At 45.5% G+C, this 22,836-nt stretch overlaps 1 protein-coding gene across 1 annotated transcript in view; it reads right to left on the reverse strand.

Moving 5' to 3' along the window:
* LOC126298384 (inactive phospholipase C-like protein 1) overlaps positions 1 to 22,836 on the reverse strand; it is a 1,421,164-nt gene that overhangs the window by 1,230,688 nt on the left and 167,640 nt on the right. The window lies entirely within an intron of this gene.

Raw genomic sequence — 22,836 nt, forward strand, 5'->3', positions numbered from 1 at the left:
CACTTAGAAGATGCAACAAGTCCACTAAAGAGACAGCTTACACTACACTCGTTCGTCCTCTGTTAGAATATTGCTGCGCGGTGTGGGATCCTTACCAGGTTGGATTGACGGAGGACATCGAGAGGGTGCAAAGAAGGGCAGCTCGTTTTGTATTATCGCGTTATAGGGGAGAGAGTGTGGCAGATATGATACACGAGTTGGGATGGAAGTCATTACAGCATAGACGTTTTTCGTCGCGGCGAGACCTTTTTACGAAATTTCAGTCACCAACTTTCTCTCCCGAATGCGAAAATATTTTGTTGAGCCCAACCTACATAGGTAGGAATGATCATCAAAATAAAATAAGAGAAATCAGAGCTCGAACAGAAAGGTTTAGGTGTTCGTTTTTCCCGCTCGCTGTTCGGGAGTGGAATAGTAGAGAGATAGTATGATTGTGGTTCGATGAACCCTCTGCCAAGCACTTAAATGTGAATTGCAGAGTAGTCATGTAGATGTAGATAGATGAATATTATCCGCCTGATCATTAATGTGCAACATGAACAGCAAGGGACACAACACACTTCCATGCAGTACTCTCGAAGTTGCTTCTACGTCTGTCCATCTCTCTCTATCCAAGATAACATGCTGCGTCCTCCCTATCAACAAACTCTCAGTTCAGTCACAAATTTCGTCGGATACACCATAAGACCCTACGTTTGATAATACGCACCCGTTCAAATGCTTTTCGAAAATCGGGAAATATTCTGTCTGCCTGATTGCTTTGATCCAAGGCTTTCAGGATATCATTTGAAAAAGAGTGGGTTTCACATGATCTATGTTTTCGAAATTCACGCTTGTTGGCCCGGAGGAGATCGTTCTATAAGATAAGAGTAACGCCAACTACATTCCATGTACAGGAAAAGATTGCACAGCCGGTGTCTCATCCACAAATCGCATTACAGTGTGGGCTCTTTTGGGAAGATCGTGTTATGTCTATTACTGGAAATGTCGGAATTCGATAGCGGCTGGATCGTGGCATATCGCTCCACGGTATTGTTATTCGCATTGGTCAGGATCCCAGGACTGCCATGTGACTATGGCAACGATCGGTTAAGGAGAGACATGCTCAATACCGCGAAGAATCTCAGCGGTCCCCCGAGAGGTAATAAAAACTGTTAATTCAGCTGCACGGGATCGTACATTCACGTCACGTACATAGAGGAAAGAAATGGTTTTTTTTTTTTTTTTTTTTTTTTTTTTTTTTTGCAGAAAGACTAGCTTCCACACTCACAGTGCACTGATGTTTGGTGCACCAAGGACTGTCAGCACGGTGACCACTGTTATTGCGATTTCCCTTGACGCGACGTCAGAAATAGACTCGAGTGTACCCAATGATGACGCTGGACGCAACAGAGACACGACGTCGTCTTTTTATACGGATTTTAGTTCCGCGTACATCACGATGGACATATCCATGGACATCAGCTGTTACATTTTTTATGTATTAAGAACGGTGATTGGTGTAAATCTTAGAGGTCCCTGTACGTGAACTTTCAACAAGATATCACAAGACCGCATGCTATCCGAGCTATCCTGAGCTATATATGTACAGAAGGTTCCTGCCAACACATTCCGCAAGTCTCAAACACACTGCAAAATTCTTCTACGGGTTGCCGAGAGATTGACACGCCATCACTCGCCAGCCACTACTACTAATGGACTCAGGCGTATTGTTGACGCAGAATGTAACGATATACCTGTATCTGTCATCCAAGCTTTAAAAAAATGGCTCTGAGCACTATGGGACTTAACATCTATGGTATCAGTCCCCTAGAACTTAGAACTACTTAAACCTAACTAACCTAAGGACAGCACACAACACCCAGCCATCACGAGGCAGAGAAAATCCCTGACCCCGCCGGGAATCGAAACCGGGAACCCGGGCGTGGGAAGCGAGAACGCTACCGCAAGACCACGAGATGCGGGCCATCCAAGCTTAGTTTGAATCTATGCTCAGCTGTGCTACAGATTTGGTTACCGCCAGAGGCGCCAGCTCTGTCCACTAAATGTCAAACCTGTTTACCCCCAAATCACTTACAAATTTAATGATATATTCTTTCAAATATATATGTGAAATAACTAAAATTAAGTTCATTACCATCTTTCCTTGTGTTATTTTAATGACCAGCTTGCACATTAGCTTGACAAATTCCAGTTCCATTTTAGTATCCCCCCAGTCAAATGTAATCAATTGATATACTTAAAAACAACACTGTGTTCGATTTTTATTTTCGTAATATTGTGGTGAATTTTGATTTTGTGTGTTTCTTACTCTTCTGTCCTCAAGTCAGCTGGGTTAAAATTAACATAAAACTCGCAGGTAAACAGAACTGGCAGATGTAAGGAACTGCAGTTTATAATACACAGAAGTGCCAAAGAAAATGGTATAGGCATGTGTAACCAAATACAGAGATATATAAACAGGCAGAATACGACACTGCTGTCGGCAATGCCTATATCTGACAACAAGTGTCTGGCACAATTGTTAGATCGGTTACCTCTGCTACAATGGCAGGATATCAACATTTAAGTGAGTTTGAACATAGTGTTAAAGTTGGCTCAGGAGCGATGGGACACAGCGTCTCCGAGGTAACGATGAAGTGGAGATTTTCCCGTACGACCATTTCAGAGTGTACCGTGAATGTCAGGAATCCGGTAAAACGACAAATCTCCGACATCGCTGAGGCCAGAAAAATATCCTGCAAAACGGGACCATCGACGACTGAAAAGAATCGTTCAACGTGACAGTAGTGCAACCCTTCCTCAACATCATCGATATTGGCTTACGAACCCGAAGGGTCGCTCGTGTACCCTTGATGACTGCAAGACACTATGCCTTATGCCTCGTCTGGGCCCGTTAACACCGACATTGGACTGTCGATGACTGGAAACGTATTGCCTGGTCGGACAAGTCTCGTTTCAAATTGTATCGAGCGTAAGAATGTGTACGTGTATGGAGATAACCTCATGAACCCATGCACCGTGCATGTCAGCACGCGACTGTTGAAGCTGGTAGAGGCTCTGTAATGGTGTGGGGCGTGTGCAGTTGGAGTGATATCGGACCCCTGATACGTCTAGATACGACTCTGACAGGTGACACGTACGTCAGCATCCTGTCTGATCACCTACATGCATTCATGTCCAATGTGCATTCCAACGGACTTGGGCAATTCCAGCTGGACAATGGGACACCCTACTCGTCCAGAATTGCTACAGAGTGGCTCCAGGAACACACTTCTGAATTTAAGAACTTCCGCTGGCCACCAAACTCTCCAGACATGAATATGGAGCATATCTGGGATGCCTTGCAACGTGCTGTTCAAAAGATTATGGATTTATGGACAACCCTGCAGGATTCATGGTGTCACTTCCTTCCAGCACTATTTCAGCTATTAGTTTGGCTATGAGCACTATGGGACTTAACTTCTAAAGTCATCAGTCCCCTAGAACTTAGAACTACTTAAACCTAACTAACCTAAGGACATCAAACCCATCCATGCCTGAGGCAGGATTCGAAGCAGCGACCGTAGCGATCGCGTGGTTCCAGACTGTAGCGCCTGGAACCGCTCGCCCCCTCCGGCCGGCAATGACTGGTGATGCTGGAAAATAAAAAGAATTGAATCGCGTCTGACGAATGGGTTTTTCAGTTTGTGGAAAAAATAATTGTCAGCTACTGTAGAGTGAGGCCGTCGAAATAATTCCCCCTTATGTTTGAGATACAGTCTATGAGTCTGGATATTATTCGTAAGTATGCTTTACATTAAATTCATTACAGTGTTCAGGCATTTCGGCTGCTAGACAAATCGGTGGTAGCCGGCGTCGACGCGTCTTTCGACGATGACGACGACGACGACAACGACGATCGGTTTGTGGAGCGCTCAACTGAGCGGTTATCAGCACCCATACAAATTCCCAACCTTTGCTCAGTCTAATCCCGCCACTTTCATGAATGGTGCGTCTTTGGAAGGCGAGCTATCCATGTGCTACCCTGCTTAGCACGTGGACTGAGGGAACATACTTTTCCTGCAGGTAGTTTCATGGAGTGTTGGCAGCATTGTAGAAAACTTTTGACAACTTCGTGAGCGTCGATTTACTTCCTGGTGTGGTACAAAACTGCCCTGCTGAATTCACTTGATATTTTATTGTTATTTTCCGATAAATAATTTGAATCATTCTCACTTAAAGTGTACATTGGGGTGTCATTTATTATTTGATCCCATAAATACCATCCCACACAATATCTATAAGTAATCTCACATTTAACATTACTAATTGTCTGTGTTAATCAAACAATACCACAATGAGAGCGTACTCCTAGCAGTAACGGTTCGCTAGCTACGCAGGAGCGCGGTTGCTTTGTGCAAGGAACGCTGCATTACTTCTAGGTTACAATCTCGTTACAGGTTTAAACATTTGATCTGCTTTTCACAACTTTTTTTACCGAGCTATAAGCTCCCACATCTAATACCATCAAGGAAGTCTTAATTTTACTATCTTAAGTCTCTTCCCAAATTCGGTTTAGTACCCCCTAGACCTAAAGGTGAAAAATTTAAGAAACTGTAACTTGGCACCATTGTTAAAAGTTAAAGAGGTTTACTTATACCGACACACTTCTTAGTTTTTGTGAATACACAATTCAACTGATTACGTGTGCTGTTGAAAAATTTGTTAACTGAGTTTCTTTTTGGGTTTACTCTCACTGTGAGGTATATATACTTTTGTGTTAATTCAGAAATGCTTCTTGCGTAGGACACAGGACATCACTTGGCGCAGGCCACACCGGGCTCAAAAGTGCATTGTATCTTGCTAATGCGTAGTGTTTTGGGCTGGCTCGTGCTACAGGTATTTTTTGTTTTATTAAATCACACTTCTGTCATAAGTGTTTCATGGTAGATTGCAATTTATTTATTTTAGTAGACAGCATATTTTTATAGATTTTCTCGTTGGTTTACTGAATATAACTAAAAAATACATATTCCCTCTCCCTCCCTACTTAACAAAACAGTCTGATGATGGCAGGTAATTTTTTGGATTCCATGCCTGTGATAAGCTACTGGTTTGGAAACAAAACTTCGTCAGTTCAAGTTCAAAATGCCTTTTGCTCCACTAAGAAATATTCTTGATTGATGATCGATGAGAAGCTATAAAGATACACGTTTGAGGTCACTAGTTCAGAAGAAGTGCGATAGGGACTGTTTGCAGCAAAACTCCTTGAGAGATTCTTTTGTGAAACCAGCAGAGTGTAGGCGGGCGTTCTCGTACTACAGCAACACTACTTGCAATTTCCTTGGTAGCTTTTCATATGTTGCGACCGGAAGGCAACTCACTTGTTTAATCAGAAGCCATCAACGATGGACACGCATCTGGGATGCAGTTCTTAACACAAAACATCATATTTGTGCCACTAGAGGCGTTTCGTTACATTCTGAGAACTCTCAACACTGACCTATGCCTTTCTTCTCTTTTAAGGGCCAACCATTACCTTCTGTTCATGAAGATAGACACAATACCTCAAAATCCTGTCTGCGCTCTTGATTTAGGATGTCCGATATTTCCTTAAATGGGTTTTTTGCCATATGTTATTTGTCTTCCCGTCTGTCCATTTATACCTCTAACGTGTAGAGATATCGAGTTGAAATTTATGTCAAGTACTAATGTCTGCAGTCCCTTGGTAGTGTAAAAAATGTATGATTCTAAGTCAAGAAAATCAAAAACATACAGCCGATTATAAATGTTACGTTTTCTGAAGAACGGTTAGAGGTATCAATTTGATACTTATGTCAAATACTAAGGTATACGGTCTTTTGCCGTTGTACATAATATTAGCTTCTAAGTCAAAGCAGTCAACAGATATGACAATATGTACCACATAATTTGATACTCACAAACTTACTCAATCAAATTCCATAGATGAACAAACTATGCAGATGTCAGTCCTAGTGGTCTGGCGGCACAGTTCTACTTGGAGCTCCGAACAGGAACGACGTGTTTACTCTTCCGCTCCGCTGCAGCCTTTCGATCCGCAGTAGTTCGTTTTTTACGTGGTGCGTTGTAATTTTTGTGAGTGGCTACTCGTCGTTGAATCGTCTTTTATGTAGATTTGAGTGTGTTTTTGGTAGTATTTCCAACCGCTTCTTTGTCAACATGTCGTCCAAATTGATTCTACACAAAGGTACTGTTAGTTTCGCTTTTGACAAGTCCACACGCAATGTGCACACAAGACCCCTCTAAATTTATGTTTGGGTAGTGGAACCTTTTGGTATTACATCAAATGCGGTTCGCACTGCATTTACTGACACTGACCTTTATGTCTTCGTAAAATTTGTGAACCTTCACCAAGTAGATAGTTTGTTACATAAACATAGCAATCAGTTTTCTTTCCCTCTAGTAATGAATCAGTTAGCTGTGTTGAAAATACCAGTGTGTGGGTTTTCAACTTGCCACCAGAAGTAGATTATCAATATCTTAAGGATATATTGCTTAAATCTGGTGATGTTAAGTTCATTCGCTGGGAAAGTGGGCGAGTCTACACCACCTTCAAAGCTATAGTGGTATGCGTTCAATCTAGATGTACCATCATGCTCAAAAGTATCCGAACGACCTGATTTGTGTTTTGCCTGGTTTTCTTGCAGCCCACATAACGTAGCTGTCTTGCAGCTTCTCTATCTCGTTTGGGGACATTCATTAGACCATGCAAAACGATTACCACAAAGGACCACTAGAAAACACTGTTCTGCATTGCGATAACTCCAGGTACTAATTAGTACCAAGATACTAAAAATATCAGGGATTACCTGAGGCAGTTATTAACGCTTGTAAACTGAACTGTATTACAGGAAATGACATTTATAAAGTGTTATCACTCCCTTTAGTGCCAGGCACAAATAATGACCATAACTCTAGCAAATCATTCGTTCTTAAAATCTTGTTCTCTGAAAGATTTTCCAACCATCTTTTTCTTGAACTGTTTAATTGCATAACCACTTGGAAATACCATGATTAAAAGTGTCAAGCGCTCTATCGAAACCTCAGCGTCAAAAATGTATCACTAGTAATTTCACTAGCTTCGTGATGGCACATTGATCTATGTGTAGTTCGAAAACCATCTATCTTACTTGTTATTTATCGCATGTTATCTGGATGTTGTGAGCGTCGACTACAACACTAATTGTCATTGATGATCAACCACAAATGGAGGTGATGAAATACATTTCTTGCCGGTATCAGTTAGCAAAACCGATCTTTATATTACATGATGAAGTTTTTCGTACTGGATCGGGACAGCTATCGGAAAACTGTTGTTCCTGTTAACTAACCACGAAAGATGTTAAATATGTTTTCTTTCCCAAGTAATAAACTTCACATTGCTATTCGAAACCAGCACTTAATCCGATTTTTATGTAAAATTCCAGATATCGAAATTTCCCAGTGGTAGCGAGATGTTCGGAACTGCAGTGACCAGAAATTTACTAATTTCTTCCTTCGCGGGATGCGTCGTTTTCTAGCCAGGAACAGAAATTAAATGTAGGTTTCTTTCAGCAGAAGCGAGATGTGAGTATGTTTGAAAATGAAGTGACGTGACGTGACGAAGAGTATAGTGAAGACTGGCAATCGAGCCCAGCACTTATTGTTGACTCACACGAAGACACGTCAGCTATCAAACTATTTTTCACCAGTAGCTAGGAGTGTCCTGTGTGAACTTGAAATGACGTGACGAAAAGAACGCTCTATATTGTCAAGAATAAATACTGAAGTTTTTGCAAATTTAAGCTTTGAATATAGAAAAGACAAAATTCTTTCAGTTATAAATGAAATTCAGTTAAGTACAGAGACTTATAAAAAGAAAATTGCTTGTGTTGCTCAATAACACTGGATTGGAGTTGCATGAAAAATACTAAATGACAATACAGAGTGATGACAATTTACATGTAGCTTTTGACAGATCATTTGTTAAGAGAAAGGTCGGAAGAAAGTGTCTTAATAAAATTAAATGCGTGTATTATGCTATAGGAAAATTTCAGTATTTAATTTTTTGGTTATACAAAATGCAAACAGAGGTCCCCCTCACCAAATTTTCATTTAGCACTTAGTGATGATTAAAAATTCGTGGCCTTTCTAGATCAATACTATACATGTATTTTTATGTAGTGGCTAAAAGATTCCTGTGTCTTTCTCAGAACCATATCATGAAAAGTTATATTTATTTGTGAATGTAAGTTAAAGAACAGCAGGAAGATAGGCTAAATTTACTTCTATTTCTTTTCTGAAACATAACCGTTTCTTTGACTAGATAGGCTGGCAACACTATACCCATTAGACAAACCATTTAATTAACTTGGCACAGAAAGGTCCTAGATTCAGGATTATTCCATTTTACGGCATTTTAACAGCTAGAAAACTGTTAGGAAAAGGAACTAAAAATCTGCCCGCATCTCGTGGTCGTGCGGTAGCGTTCTCGCTTCCCACGTCTGGGTTTCCGGGTTCGATTCCCGGCGGGGTCAGGGATTTTCTCTGCCTCGTGATGGCTGGGTGTTGTGTGATGTCCTTAGGTTAGTTAGGTTTAAGCAGTTCTAAGTTCTAGGGGACTGATGACCATAGATGTCAAGTCCCATAGTGCTCACAGCCATTTGAACCATTTTTTTGAACTAAAAATCTGATTTCCATATCCATTAGTCAAACATCACGGTCAAATCATGTAAAAGAGGTATAGTAATATTATATGATATGTCTATACTATATGTACAGTTTCCCGCATAATAGTGTTATGCGTTTTTTTTCCGTAACATAACCGTTTTTTCTGTTCAGGTATATTGTTATACGTGACGTCGCATATACGCCAGGATAAAATAAGTCTCGCAATTTTTTGGATGGACGGAGTCGTCATATCCAGTATGAATGACTCAACAGTTTGGAAGATTTCGATTTATCGTATACGCGCGAACCACTACACCCAAATAAGTGTGTGCTCCATCTACTTGAAGTATTAATCCATGGAATCTGTACCATGCAGTGACATGTTTATCGGAACACATAGCTCAATAAAGAGAATGGCCAGTACAATTTTTGCTGACACTGCACAAAACACATTAACCTTCGGTGAGTCACGCTGATGTCCAGATGCACAGGAAGAATTTTCTGTGCTCCATATTCGATTGTTGCGGCAGTTAACTTTACCACTGACGTGAAAGGTTGCCTTGTCGCTAAAAATGCTTCCGGCATTGTCATTGGAATTCATATTTTTGACATAGTCTTCCACTTTTAATTCTATTTAAAATTTGAATTACAAACGGTTTCGCCATCAGTTTCGTTCTGAGAATACACTAAACCATTGTCTGTGGCATCTGTGCCTTTTGTTAGGTCTCACTACTGTCCTGTTATTCATTCCTCATGGTCACACATTTAAAACTTAACACACTGCAGGTTGGAAAGGAACCTTGTCGTCAGGCTATAGGATGGGCACCAGTCACGGTTACCACTGAGAGCAGTCAACATGTCATCTGATAAAGTTTGTAAGTAGACTGTTTAGATTTTTTTATTGGTAACGCCACGTAGCGCTCTGTGTGAAAATCACTGGCTGTACTGTGGGCAGTATGTGGCTGGGTGGCATTATTGGAATTTGCTATTGTAGTGTTGGGCAGTTGGCTGTTAACAGCGCGTAGCGTTGCGCAGTTGGAGGTGAGCCGCCAGCAGTGGTGGATGTGGGGAAGTGAGATGGCGGATTTTTGAGAGCGGATGATCTGGACATAGACAGTAAATTTGTAAGGCTGGATATCATGAACTGATATACATATTATGACTTTTGAACACTATTAAGGTAAATACATTGTTTGTTCTCTATCAAAATCTTTCATTTGCTAACTATGCCTATCAGTAGTTAGTTCCTTCAGTAGTTTTAATCTTTTATTTAGCTGGCAGTAGTGGCGCTCGCTGTATTGCAGTAGTTCGAGTAACGAAGGTTTTTTTGTGAGGTAAGTGATTTGTGAAATGTATTAGTTAATGTTGGTTCAAATGGCTCTGAGCACTATGGGACTCAACTGCTGTGGTCGTTAGTCCCCTAGAACTTAGAACTACTTAAACCTAACTAACCTAAGGACAACACACACATCCATGCCCGAGGCAGGATTCGAACCTGCGACCGTAGCAGTCGCACGGTTCCGGACTGCGCGCATAGGTTAATGTTAGTCAGGGCCATTCGTTTGTAGGGATTTTGAAAGTCAGATTGCGTAGCGCTAAAAATATTGTGTGTCAGTTTAGTGTTGATCACAATAGGTAAAGAGCGAAATGTCTGAGTACGTTCAGTTTTGCTCAGCTGTTTGAAAAGGAAATAATGTAAGAGGTTTATCATCACAGTCATTCATTAATTTTTATAAGGGGACCTTTCAAGTTCTCTATTTTCACTTACCTCCAAAAACGCTCAGATATTTAAAACAGAAGTAAAACAAAATGTACGATTAATTCAGTGTCATCTGCCATATCATTTTTAACGTTACTGTTACATTTACTTACACATACTCTTAAGGAACACAGGGGCAGCTGTTGTTTGGGCAACTAAGATAAATCGGCAGTAGCTGAACGTGCACTACTATCGAGGATCCACCAAATTAGTGTCTCTGATAACATGGTTTTATCAGAACCGAATCATTACTGTGCTAGGACCTACGGAATGGTCATATAAATTCTACACAGAAACTTAAGAGAAAAGAAGAAAGACTGATATTAGATAATTCGTGAACCTTTGTACTAAATAAAGGCACCATAACACAGGTCGGTGCGACTCGACGATCTTAGACTGTGGTCTGACGACGTCACGAACAGCCTGTTGCCCGGATACGCATAATCAGTTCGGTTTGCTGAGCTTGTCTGCGACTGTAATTGCTTTCTGAGCTGTTGTAGTCTCTCATGACGTCTCCACCATTGGAAGACGAAACGTTAAGCAGAGAATTGTGCTTTGAAACATGGCCTAATGTCCAAAAAAAACAAATATTACCAAAAAGTTTGCATTGCACTCCACGGTGTTGCAGTTTTAATCGCTTGCAGTGTACATTATAGCGGCTGTTATAAAGAAATTGATGCTCACGTTCATTTCTCAGAATGTACACGAACGCCATAAGACTTCTGAAATTCACTAACGGTTAGCTGAAGAAATACACTACTGGAAATGGAAAAAAGAACACATTGACACCGGTGTGTCAGACCCACCATACTTGCTCCGCACACTGCGAGAGGGCTGTACAAGCAATGATCACACGCACGGCACAGCGGACACACCAGGAACCGCGGTGTTGGCCGTCGAATGGCGCTAGCTGCGCAGCATTTGTGCACCGCCGCCGTCAGTGTCAGCCAGTTTGCCGTGGCATACGGAGCTCCATCGCAGTCTTTAACACTGGTAGCATGCCGCGACAGCGTGGACGTCAACCGTATGTGCAGTTGACGGACTTTGAGCGAGGGCGTATAGTGGGCATGCGGAAGGCCGGGTGGACGTACCGCCGAATTTCTCAACACATGGGGCGTGAGGTCTCCACAGTACATCGATGTTGTCGCCAGTGGTCGGCGGAAGGTGCACGTGCTCGTCGACCTGGGACCGGACCGCAGCGACGCACGGATGCACGCCAAGACCGTAGGATCCTACGCAGTGCCGTAGGGGACCGCAACGCCACTTCCCAGCAAATTAAGGACACTGTTGCTCCTGGGGTATCGGCGAGGACCATTCGCAACCGTCTCCATGAAGCTGGGCTACGGTCCCGCACACCGTTAGGCCGTCTTCCGCTCACGCCCCAACATCGTGCAGCCCGCCTCCAGTGGTGTCGCGACAGGCGTGAATGGAGGGACGAATGGAGACATGTCGTCTTCAGCGATGAGAGTCGCTTCTGCCTTGGTGCCAATGATGGTCGTATGCGTGTTTGGCGCCGTGCAGGTGAGCGCCACAATCAGGACTGCATACGACCGAGGCACACAGGGCCAACACCCGGCATCATGGTGTGGGGAGCGATCTCCTACACTGGCCGTACACCTCTGGTGATCGTCGAGGGGACACTGAATAGTGCACGGTACATCCAAACGTCACCGAACCCATCGTTCTACCATTCCTAGACCGGAGAGGGAACTTGCTGTTCCAACAGGACAATGCACGTCCGCATGTATCCGATGCCACCCAACGTGCTCTAGAAGGTGTAAGTCAACTACCCTGGCCTGCAAGATCTCCGGATCTGTCCCCCATTGAGCATGTTTGGGACTGGATGAAGCGTCGTCTCACGCGGTCTGCACGTCCAGCACGAACGCTGGTCCAACTGAGGCGCCAGGTGGAAATGGCATGGCAAGCCGTTCCACAGGACTACATCCAGCATCTCTACGATCGTCTCCATGGCAGAATAGCAGCCTGCATTGCTGTGAAAGGTGGATATACACTGTACTAGTGCCGACATTGTGCATGCTCTGTTGCCTGTGTCTATGTGCCTGTGGTTCTGTCCGTGTGACCATGTGATGTATCTGACCCCAGGAATGTGTCAATAAAGTTTCCCCTTCCTGGGACAATGAATTCACGGTGTTCTTATTTCAATTTCCAGGAGTGTACATACTGTTTCGCACTTCAAAAAGACTTTCTTGGAAGGCAATCTGTGTGAAGACAGTCGACGCTTAATCTGGCATTAGAAACAAAGGAGTAGATATTCTTTTACATTCCAGAGGAGATGTTATCAAAGTTACCATAAACCATGCTGGACTAGGGTTGCGAACTGCAAGAGCGCAGAACGTCCCCTCCGTACGTATTCAACAAACTATGGTATCATATAGCACATTTTTACAAGTTCAACGAGAGAAATGGTCGAAAAGCAAACAATGTAAATTTGACAGTATGGTAAGATATAACAAGAGGGATTTAAAAAGGCATATCACATGATGTGTATCGTTGCAAGGATGTAATGTATGTTCGATGAATCATACCGAGGCTAGCTGTCCTCTGGTTAAAATTCCACGCGAAGAGCTGACTCCTCCTACAAGTGACCTGGAAGATGTGCAAAAGAATCCGCGATCAAGCCCAGAGGACCGTGGGATACCGATCGACCGCCGCGTCATCCTCTGCGATATAGAGCCATTCGGATGCGGTATGGAGGGCCATCGGCTCAGCACACCACTCTCCCGATCGTTGTCGGCTTTACAGATCTAGGAGTCGCTACTTCTTATTCAAGTAGCTCCTGAACTGACATCACGTGGCTGACCCCGTTCCACTCCTTTCACCGAAGAACACTCCCTGGCAGTACTCGGAACGGAGGCGGACAAAAACCAAGATATAGCCACCATAAATACGTGTGCTAGCATTGTTGTGGTGACGACACCTACATCAGGCCCATACTGAACCATTCTAGTCATATAAAAATCGTACCTGAAACACGTAAGACTAATCTGTAAGAGTTGGAAAATCACGGTTAGACAGATCATGATCACGCATGATAGACGGTGCTTCCTACGGTTTTTCCAGATCTTTAACAATATCTCTCGGTAAGTTCTGCTTTTTGTGTGGACATATTCTCCACAAGTTCAGCATCAGCCAACTTTCAATTAGCAGGAATCATTCTAAATATAAAAGGAAATTTAAAACTAATAACGGTAAAAAATTGTAAATACAGTATTTAACGAATGACATAAATTAAATGAATTTCACCTTATCTATCATTACGCCTGAGTAAAAAAAGATTTTGAATCCACAGAAATTCATTCAAATTCTTATAATGTTAATATACGTGTAATTGATTCTCTGACACTGATATTAAGTTGAATAATTTGTTATTGGGATGTATCATTCAACCCAACAAAATCCATCAGAAAAACGTATTTTTTCCCATAAGAAGGAGATAAGCACAACGGACATATAATCAATCAATCGTTAGGTGGCAAGATTCAGATTTTTCAACTATCCAAAATATCTGAAGTGATTTCATGTGAACTCATATGAAACAAATTTATTCCACAGATTTTTTTGCTTTCATTAATGTAATTCAGTATCTGGTATTTAAGGTTAACAATAAAAACTTCCTATAATTCGATAATTTTTGTTTCAGATGCACAGTTCAATACTTACTGAAAGAATACTTTCATTTACAAAGATGCTAAGACCTGTTGATCATATCTTCATGTGCCTAAATAACATTGTTCAGTGTCTTAGTGGTCGAAGCTATACGGCCTCCAATAACATATTCGAAGGAGAGAGAGTCAAGTGACTAGACATTAATTCATTCATTAGATTTTAATTCGCAGAAATATAATTAATTTATTTGACACGAGGAATGAAGGCAACTTCTAAGTAACCATTTGAGAAAGATTGTAAAAAAGTGGCTTATAAATCAAATAATAATTTTTAAAAAAAGCGGAAAGGTGCCGAACTACAAATCCGAGGTACTCGGGTTAGATCGCTGGTTAGTCATAGGATTTTTTTCTCTCGCTATTCACTTCCCTCATCTCTAGCAGTGTGTATCCATAGGAAAACTGCCAAGTTACCCCATGGTTCGGAATCTACCTTAACTGTGCGTTCCCCTGTAATTTATTTTTGTCAAATGAAGATTTGGTTTGGGACCGTGGCTGCTACACGAAATGATTTGTTGATGGTGTACAGCAGGCAGACACAAATTTGTTTTAGATTACTTTATTCAAAAAGTACCGTCACTGGCTTCAAATTTAGCCGCATCTCGTGGTCTTGCGGTAGCGTTCTCGCTTCCCACGCCCGGGTTCGATTCCCGGCGGGGTCAGGGATTTTCTCTAGCTCGTGATGGCTGGGTGTTGTGTGATGTCCTTAGGTTAGTTAGGTTTAAGTAATTCTAAGTTCTAGGGGACTGATGACCTAAGATGTTAAGTCCCATAGTGCTCAGAGCCATTTGAACCATTTTTTAAGCTTCAAATTTATATATTTCATTATCAGACGGCTTTCTTGCTTTCCTCAAATAATATACTGCATTGGTTTACTGGTGAGTTGTCCTAAGATAAACAATAGTTCACAGTTACAAACGTGTAACAAAGATGGTTCCGCTACAGAATTTTTTCAGAATGCCGCTTAAGTGAAATGTCCGTGTGGAGCATTTGCATTCCCAGTTTTGTTCCATCGTGTCATATTCTCAATTCACCTTTGAAAGGTTGACATCATTGATCTATGAAAGTATATATTTGTATAATAGAGATGGAATTAATTTACCATTACATATTTTATTAAGAGCCAGAAAACGAATTGCTCACTTTAGTCCAAAATTATTTCGAAATTTTATAAAATGCAAATTTCAAAAACAGCTTAACATGGCAACTCAAAGCTAACGAGCCAGCAATTATTCATTAAGCACAACGGTATGAAAATCATACCATCTCAGCGTTTCCTCAGGAAGCACTACAGTGATATATCCTGCTGGCATAATTTTACGGAGTAATTTTAGTGCTCCCTTCAGTGATGTGATAGTACGTTAAGATGGGTGTGCCACAGCAAGCAGGGCAATCACTTCCTCGATCTGTAATTGGCTGTGTACACTCCTGGAAATTGAAATAAGAACACCGTGAATTCATTGTCCCAGGAAGGGGAAACTTTATTGACTCATTCCTGGGGTCAGATACATCACATGATCACACTGACAGAACCACAGGCACATAGACACAGGCAACAGAGCATGCACAATGTCGGCACTAGTACACTGTATATCCACCTTTCGCAGCAATGCAGGCTGCTATTCTCCCATGGAGACGATCGTAGAGATGCTGGATGTAGTCCTGTGGATCGGCTTGCCATGCCATTTCCACCTGGCGCCTCAGTTGGACCAGCGTTCGTGCTGGACGTGCAGACCGCGTGAGACGACGCTTCATCCAGTCCCAAACATGCTCAATGGGGGACAGATCCGGAGATCTTGCAGGCCAGGGTAGTTGACTTACACCTTCTAGAGCACGTTGGGTGGCACGGGATACATGCGGACGTGCATTGTCCTGTTGGAACAGCAAGTTCCCTTGCCGGTCTAGGAATGGTAGAACGATGGGTCCGATGACGGTTTGGATGTACCGTGCACTATTCAGTGTCCCCTCGACGATCACCAGAGGTGTACGGCCAGTGTAGGAGATCGCTCCCCACACCATGATGCCGGGTGTTGGCCCTGTGTGCCTCGGTCGTATGCAGTCCTGATTGTGGCGCTCACCTGCACGGCGACAAACACGCATACGACCATCATTGGCACCAAGGCAGAAGCGACTCTCATCGCTGAAGACGACACGTCTCCATTCGTCCCTCCATTCACGCCTGTCGCGACACCACTGGAGGTGGGCTGCACGATGTTGGGGCGTGAGCGGAAGACGGCCTAACGGTGTGCGGGACCGTAGCTTAGCTTCATGGAGACGGTTGCGAATGGTACTCGCCGATACCCCAGGAGCAACAGTGTCCCTAATTTGCTGGGAAGTGGCGGTGCGGTCCCCTACGGCACTGCGTAGGATCCTACGGTCTTGGCGTGCATCCGTGCGTCGCTGCGGTCCAGTCCCAGGTCGACGGGCACGTGCACCTTCCGCCGACCACTGGCGACAACATCGATGTACTGTGGAGACCTCACGCCCCACGTGTTGAGCAATTCGGCGGTACGTCCACCCGGCCTCGCATACGTCCGTCAACTGCACATACGGTTCACGTCCACGCTGTCGCGGCATGCTACCAGTGTTAAAGACTGCGATGGAAGTCCGTATGCCACGGCAAACTGGCTGACACTGACGGCGACGGTGCACAAATGCTGCGCAGCTAGCGCCAAACGACGGCCCGCACCGCGGTTCCTGGTGTGTCCGCTGTGCCGTGCATGTGATCATTGCTTGTACAGCCCTCTCGCAGTGTCCGGAGCAAGTATGGTGGGTCTGACACACCGGTGTCAATGTGTTCTTTTTTCCATTTCCAGAAGTGTATATTATACCATTATATAAGACTTCGGGGAAGCATTGCTGGTGAATGTGCCCGTTTCTACTCATTCAGTGTCCTAACCATTCTTATTTCAGCCGATATGTTTTCATTGCCAACTGGCAGGTAGAATAGTGTGTGTGTGTGTGTGTGTGTGTGTGTGTGTGTGTGTGTGTGTTTGAGGTTTACGGGCGCTAAACAGCACGGTCATCAGCGCCCAAGCACATAAAAACAGGAACACATGCAGTGAAGGGACTAAGACGAACAGCGATCAAGGAGAATGGCTAAAAGACGCAGACCTGACGCAGTTCCAAATCCCCACATACAGGGGCAAAACAAGAGGAGAAGGAACACACTAAAAAAGGAAAGGAAACACAAGTAAAAGAGGACAGGAAACAAGGAGGTAATCGTGACTGGCGGACCTCTTACCTAAAACCTGGGTGAGCCAGTCACCCAGCAGCACATTAAAACCCTCTCCCTAAAATCCGAGGCAACAAATTGGACAGGACACAAAACCGTAAGACCTTAACCACAGTCGCTGCGTCGTCTTGCAAAATAGAGGGCAAATCCGGTGGCAAAGAAACCACCGCCCTCTGGTCAGAGAATAAAAGACAGTCAAGTAAAATGTGGCGGACAGTAATCTGGACGCCACAAGCACTGCAGATTAGGGGGTCCTCCCGCCGGAGTAAAAAACCATGCGTTAAGGGACTGTGCCCGATGCGGAGACGAGTGAGGAGAACCTCATCCCGCCTGTATGACTGGTAGGACGTACGCCATGGTCGCGTAGTGGCCTTTACCAGACGCAGCTTATTGTCAGAAACTGCCAGCCATTCCTCTTCCCATTGATGCATCACACGAAAACGCAAAAGGGAGGTTACAGCATGGAGGGGGACGGCATATTCAACAACGTGAGGGAGGGAACATGCATCTTTTGCAGCCACATCCGCCAGTTCGTTTCCCCTAATACCCACGTGCCCCGGCACCCAGCAGAAAGAAACCTCCTTCCCCTGCCGTTGCAGGTGGATTAGGGCATCATGGATGTTCTGGACGACCGTATCCGCTGGGTACAAGTGTTGCATGGTCTGAAGGGCACTCAAGAATTCAGAACAGATGAGGAACTTAAGACTGGGAACACATCTCATCTGTTTCAATGCCCGCAAGATTGCAAACAATTCGGCATCAAGGATGGTAAACGCCGCAGGAAGCCGTAACTTGACGACTCGATCAGGGAAGCACAACCAACAGAGTCCCCCTGTTTAGAGCCATCTGTGAATACAGGTACATGGTCCGGATGCTGGTTTAAAATATCGTAAAATAAGGAGGTAAAAACAAACGCTGGAGTGCAGTTCCTCCGGTTCGCCGACAAGTCTAGAAGGATGCTGGGCCTCTGAAGCAACCAGGGAGGCAGGCGAGTAAAACCTTGTCGTTGGGGGCCACACGCTCCACACCAAAGGACTCAAGCAAATGCTTGGCACGAATCCCAAATGGTCTCGTTGCCCTGGGACGACTGGAAAAGAGACGTTCCATAGGCGGTCGGGCAACGGTAGGGTACGCAGGGGAGTTAGGACAGGCAAGGAAATGACACACCCGTCGCACCATAAGGAGTTTCCGCCGGATGGCGAGCGGCGGTTCCCCTGCCTCAGCACACAGGCTGGGGATGGGACTGGTACGGAAGGCACCAGTGGCCAGCCTGATACCCTCATGGTGTACTGCGTCAAGGATCTTCAGATACGAAGGCGTTGCTGACCCATTCACGGTGCAAGCATAGTCAAGACGCGATCGGACGAAAGCCCTATAAAACTGCAGCAGACGCGCCCGATCTGCTCCCCAGGACCGATGGCTCAGACACTTCAAAATATTCAATGCCTTCAGGGCCCGCGCCTTGAGGTCTTTAAGGTGAGGCAACTACGACAACTTGGAATCAAAAGTGAGGCCCAGGAACCTCACAGTGTGTGTAAAAGGAAGAACAGTGTCCCGCAGACGCAATTCAGGGGAGGTAAAAGGACGCCGAGAACGATTAAAATGAACACACACAGATTTGTCTGCAGAAAAGGTAAAACCCGTCTTTGCAGTCCATGCCTCTAAGCGCTTTATCATAAGCTGCAACTGCCGACTAGCAGTGACAAGACAGGAGGAAGAACAGAAAACAGCAAAATCGTCCACAAACAAGGAGCATTGGGCTGGACTCCGGATAGTGGACGTGATACTGTTAATAGCGACGGCAAAGAGGGTAACACTTAAAACGCTGCCCTGAGGAACACCATTCTCCTGCACGTACAAATCAGATAGCACATTACCAACCCGATACCGAAAGAGGCGGTGAGGAAAAAAGAACCGAATGAAGATGGGGAGACGGCCACGAAAGCACCACTCATGGAGTTGATTGAGGATAAGGCGGCGCCAAGTAGTGTCATACGCCTTATTAATGTCAAAGAAGACCCCTAGACAATGCTGGTTACGTAGGAAGGCCTGCTGGATGGCGGCCTCAAGCAGGGTCAAGTTGTCTATAGTGGAACGACATCTCCGAAAGCCACACTGAGAGGGGCTAAGGAGCTGCCTGGTCTCGAGCAGCCAAACCAGGCATCGGTTGACCATGCGTTCCAACGTCTTCCCAACATAGCTCGTCAAGGCAATACTCCGATAACTACTGGGATGCGTTCGGTCCTTCCCTGGTTTGAGGAGGGGAATCAAAATCGCCTCCCTCCACGAGTCAGGGTACGTGCCGGATAACCATAGCATATTAAAACAGTTCAGGAGAACTTCCTTGGATGGCAGCAACAAGTGCCGCAGCATGATGTACCGGATTTGATCATGACCAGGCGCAGTACCATGAGCCACAGACAGCGCAGAATCCAGTTCCCACATTGTGAAGGGGCAGTTATAGGGTTCAGAATTTAGAGACCTGAAGTCCAAGTGACCCCTCTCGATGGCAGTGCGGTAGCGACAGAAATCTGGATCACAGTTAATAGTGGCGGTAGATTCCGCAAAATGCATGGCCAGTGTCTGGGCAATGTCTCTCGGCGCCGTGAGGAGACATCCCTGATGCAGCAATGGCGTGACAGGTAGCTGGCTGAGTTTCCCGGAAATCCTCCTGATGGCTTCCCATACTGTCGTAGAACTAGTAGAGCGAGAGATGGAGTTCAAGAACGATTGCCATGACCGTCGTTTGCTCTCTTTAATCACTCGCTGTGCTTTGGCCCTTGCCACCCGAAAGGCCGCAAGATTGTCAGCTGAGGGACGGCACTTGAAGCGGCGCAGAGCTGCACGGCGGGCTCGGATGGCTGAGCGGCACTCAGTGGTCCACCAAGGGACAGGACGCCTCTTGGGATGACCGGATGACCGTGGGATTGACAATTCAGCAGCATGGGAGATCACGGCTGTAACATGGTCTACCCATTCGTGGACGCCAGCACGGTGTTCCAAAACTGCCAGTTGGCTGAAGTGTCCAGTCAGCTCTGCAGAGGTGCCACCGGGGCGGCACTGGTAATGCCACAGCCTCATCCAGGAGGCGAATCCAAAGGGGGAAGTGGTCACTAGAATGGAGGTCAGCAGCAGCCTCCCACAGAGCAGAATCCGCAAGTGCTGGAGAGCAAAAGGAAAGGTCAATAGCCGATGACGACCCGGAAGCAGTACAGAAATGAGTGGGAGCACCAGAGTTGAGGATGCACAGTTCTTCAGACATCATGAGGCTTTCCAGAATGCGACCCCTGGGGCAAGTAGTCGGAGAGCCCCATAAGACATTATGAGCGTTGAAGTCCCCCAGAAGAAGAAATGGGCGGGGGAGTTGGCTAATAAGGTCCGTGAGAGCTTCAGAGTCTATCGCATCCTGAGGCAGTAAATAAACTGAACAGACTGTGAGCCTCCGACCCACAAGAATGTCAACTGCAACTGCAACTGCTTGCAAGTCGGTGACGAGAGGGAGCTCAGATGAGGGGTGCATGTCACGGACAAAAACCGCAACACCACCCTTTGCCCTTTCCCCCGTCAGATCATCTTTTTGATATACGGTATAGCCCCGTAAAGAAGGAGAATCAGTGGCCCGAAAATGTGTCTCTTGGAGACATAAGCACAAGGGGCACTCTCGTATAAGGAGTTGTAATTCGGCCACATGCGTCCTGAACCCATTCAGGTTCCACTGTAATATGGGAGCCAGTGATCAGGGTGGCTGAACTTTCACCCTGCCTCTGTGCTTTGGAGGTGAGCCCGTACTGGCCGGAGATTTATTCCTGGGGCGAGAAGTTCGCCCCCGATCGACATCAATGTCCATAAGCTCCGATGACGACCCACGGGAGATATCAGACAGTACGATGGCGTCGTCATCGGACCGACGCTGACTAGTCTCCTCAAGTGGCAAAACCTTCACCTTCTGAGGCTTTGTCTTGGGGGGCTTAGAATGCAGAGCCTTGTCAACAGTTGGAGCTTTACTCGCCTGGGCAGAAGGCGCCATAGGGGGAGAGGCAGGAAGTACCCCAATGTCAGCAACCACGGCCTTGTCCGACGTAGCGGGGAGAACCGCAGGTTGCAAAACAACCGCAGCAGCACAAGTGCACTGGCAAGCGCAGGTATTAGTGCTAGCACTAGCAACCTCCGTTTGCGTAGCAACAGTGGCCAGTTGTACCGGTTTTTTGAGAGCGGAAGCGAAAGATGTTGAAAACACAGGAGGTTGCATGGCCTTAAAGAGCTTCTTGGCCTCACCATAGGGGATGCGCTTAGATGTTTTAATCTCCTGTACCTTCCGTTCTTCGAGATAGATGGGGCAGATCCGGCTCCAGACAGGGCGACTCCCAGAGGAATTCACGCACTTCACAGGCGATGAACAATCGGCTCCGTCATGGGTAGGCTGACCACATTTACCACAAGTGGCTATCCCATTGCACCCCAACGTAGTATGCCCAAAGCGCTGACATTTAAAACAGCGCATTGGGTTCGGGAAATATGGCCGTACGGGCAAACGTAAGAACCCCGCTTTAACATGCTCTGGGAGTCTCGGGCAACTGAACGTGAGAATAAACGAGTCAGATTTGACGAGGTCCCCATCGACTTGTTTCATAATATGCTGTACGTCAACAGTACCTTCGTCAGCCCACTCAGATTTTAACTCGTCTATGGGGATATCCACCAAGTCCCTACACGTCACAACACCCTTATTATAATTCAAAGTGGAGTGGAGCTCGGTCTCGATAGCGTACTCTCCTAGACAGGTTGCTTTCCAAAGGGAAGATACTTGACGGGAACTAGAAGTCTCAACTAACAGAGTCCCATTGCGCAGTCGCTTTACAGATTTCAGCGTTCCTGCAATTCCCTCAAGACCCTTGTGGAGGTAAAAGGGAGAAAACCTCTCAAAGCTACCCTCCTTCCTTTTAATAATCAAAAACACATTCTGATTATCAGCATGTGCTCCGTTACTACATTCTGTTAAATCTCTAGCAACACCAGGCGCTGGAGGACTCGCAGCGCGTATCCGCTTTTTCGATGGGGTGTGTTTTCCTACCAGCGGCCCATCCAAGCCACTGGTAGGGGGAAATGTAGAGGTCGAAGGGTCCATTGCGGTCCCACGAGCAGCTAGAGAACTAAAAGTCCGCTCAGACAGAGCCCCGCGAGTCTGAGTAAGCCTTATACAACTGGGGTGGGGCAGGTGCCCCAGAGGTTGCCCGCTTGCGACTGTTTCACCCCAACAGCCATGCATCTTCTAGGCGTGGAGCACACCAAAAGATTGAGGGGTTTTTATAGAGGTTGGCCTTCCTCGCAATCCAGGCGGTCAAGCCAAGATTACCATTCCCCGCAGCACACAACATTTCACCGCCGCGCCGCACGGTGGTCGCTGAAGCATGTAAAGCATGTACGGGGGTTACGGTGACAGGAGACTGGCGGCGCAGACCAGTCCCCAGCTCAGGACCCCGGGGTCG

This window comes from Schistocerca gregaria, chromosome X, assembly GCF_023897955.1.
Source record: "Schistocerca gregaria isolate iqSchGreg1 chromosome X, iqSchGreg1.2, whole genome shotgun sequence".
NCBI classification, from domain to species: domain Eukaryota; kingdom Metazoa; phylum Arthropoda; class Insecta; order Orthoptera; family Acrididae; genus Schistocerca; species Schistocerca gregaria.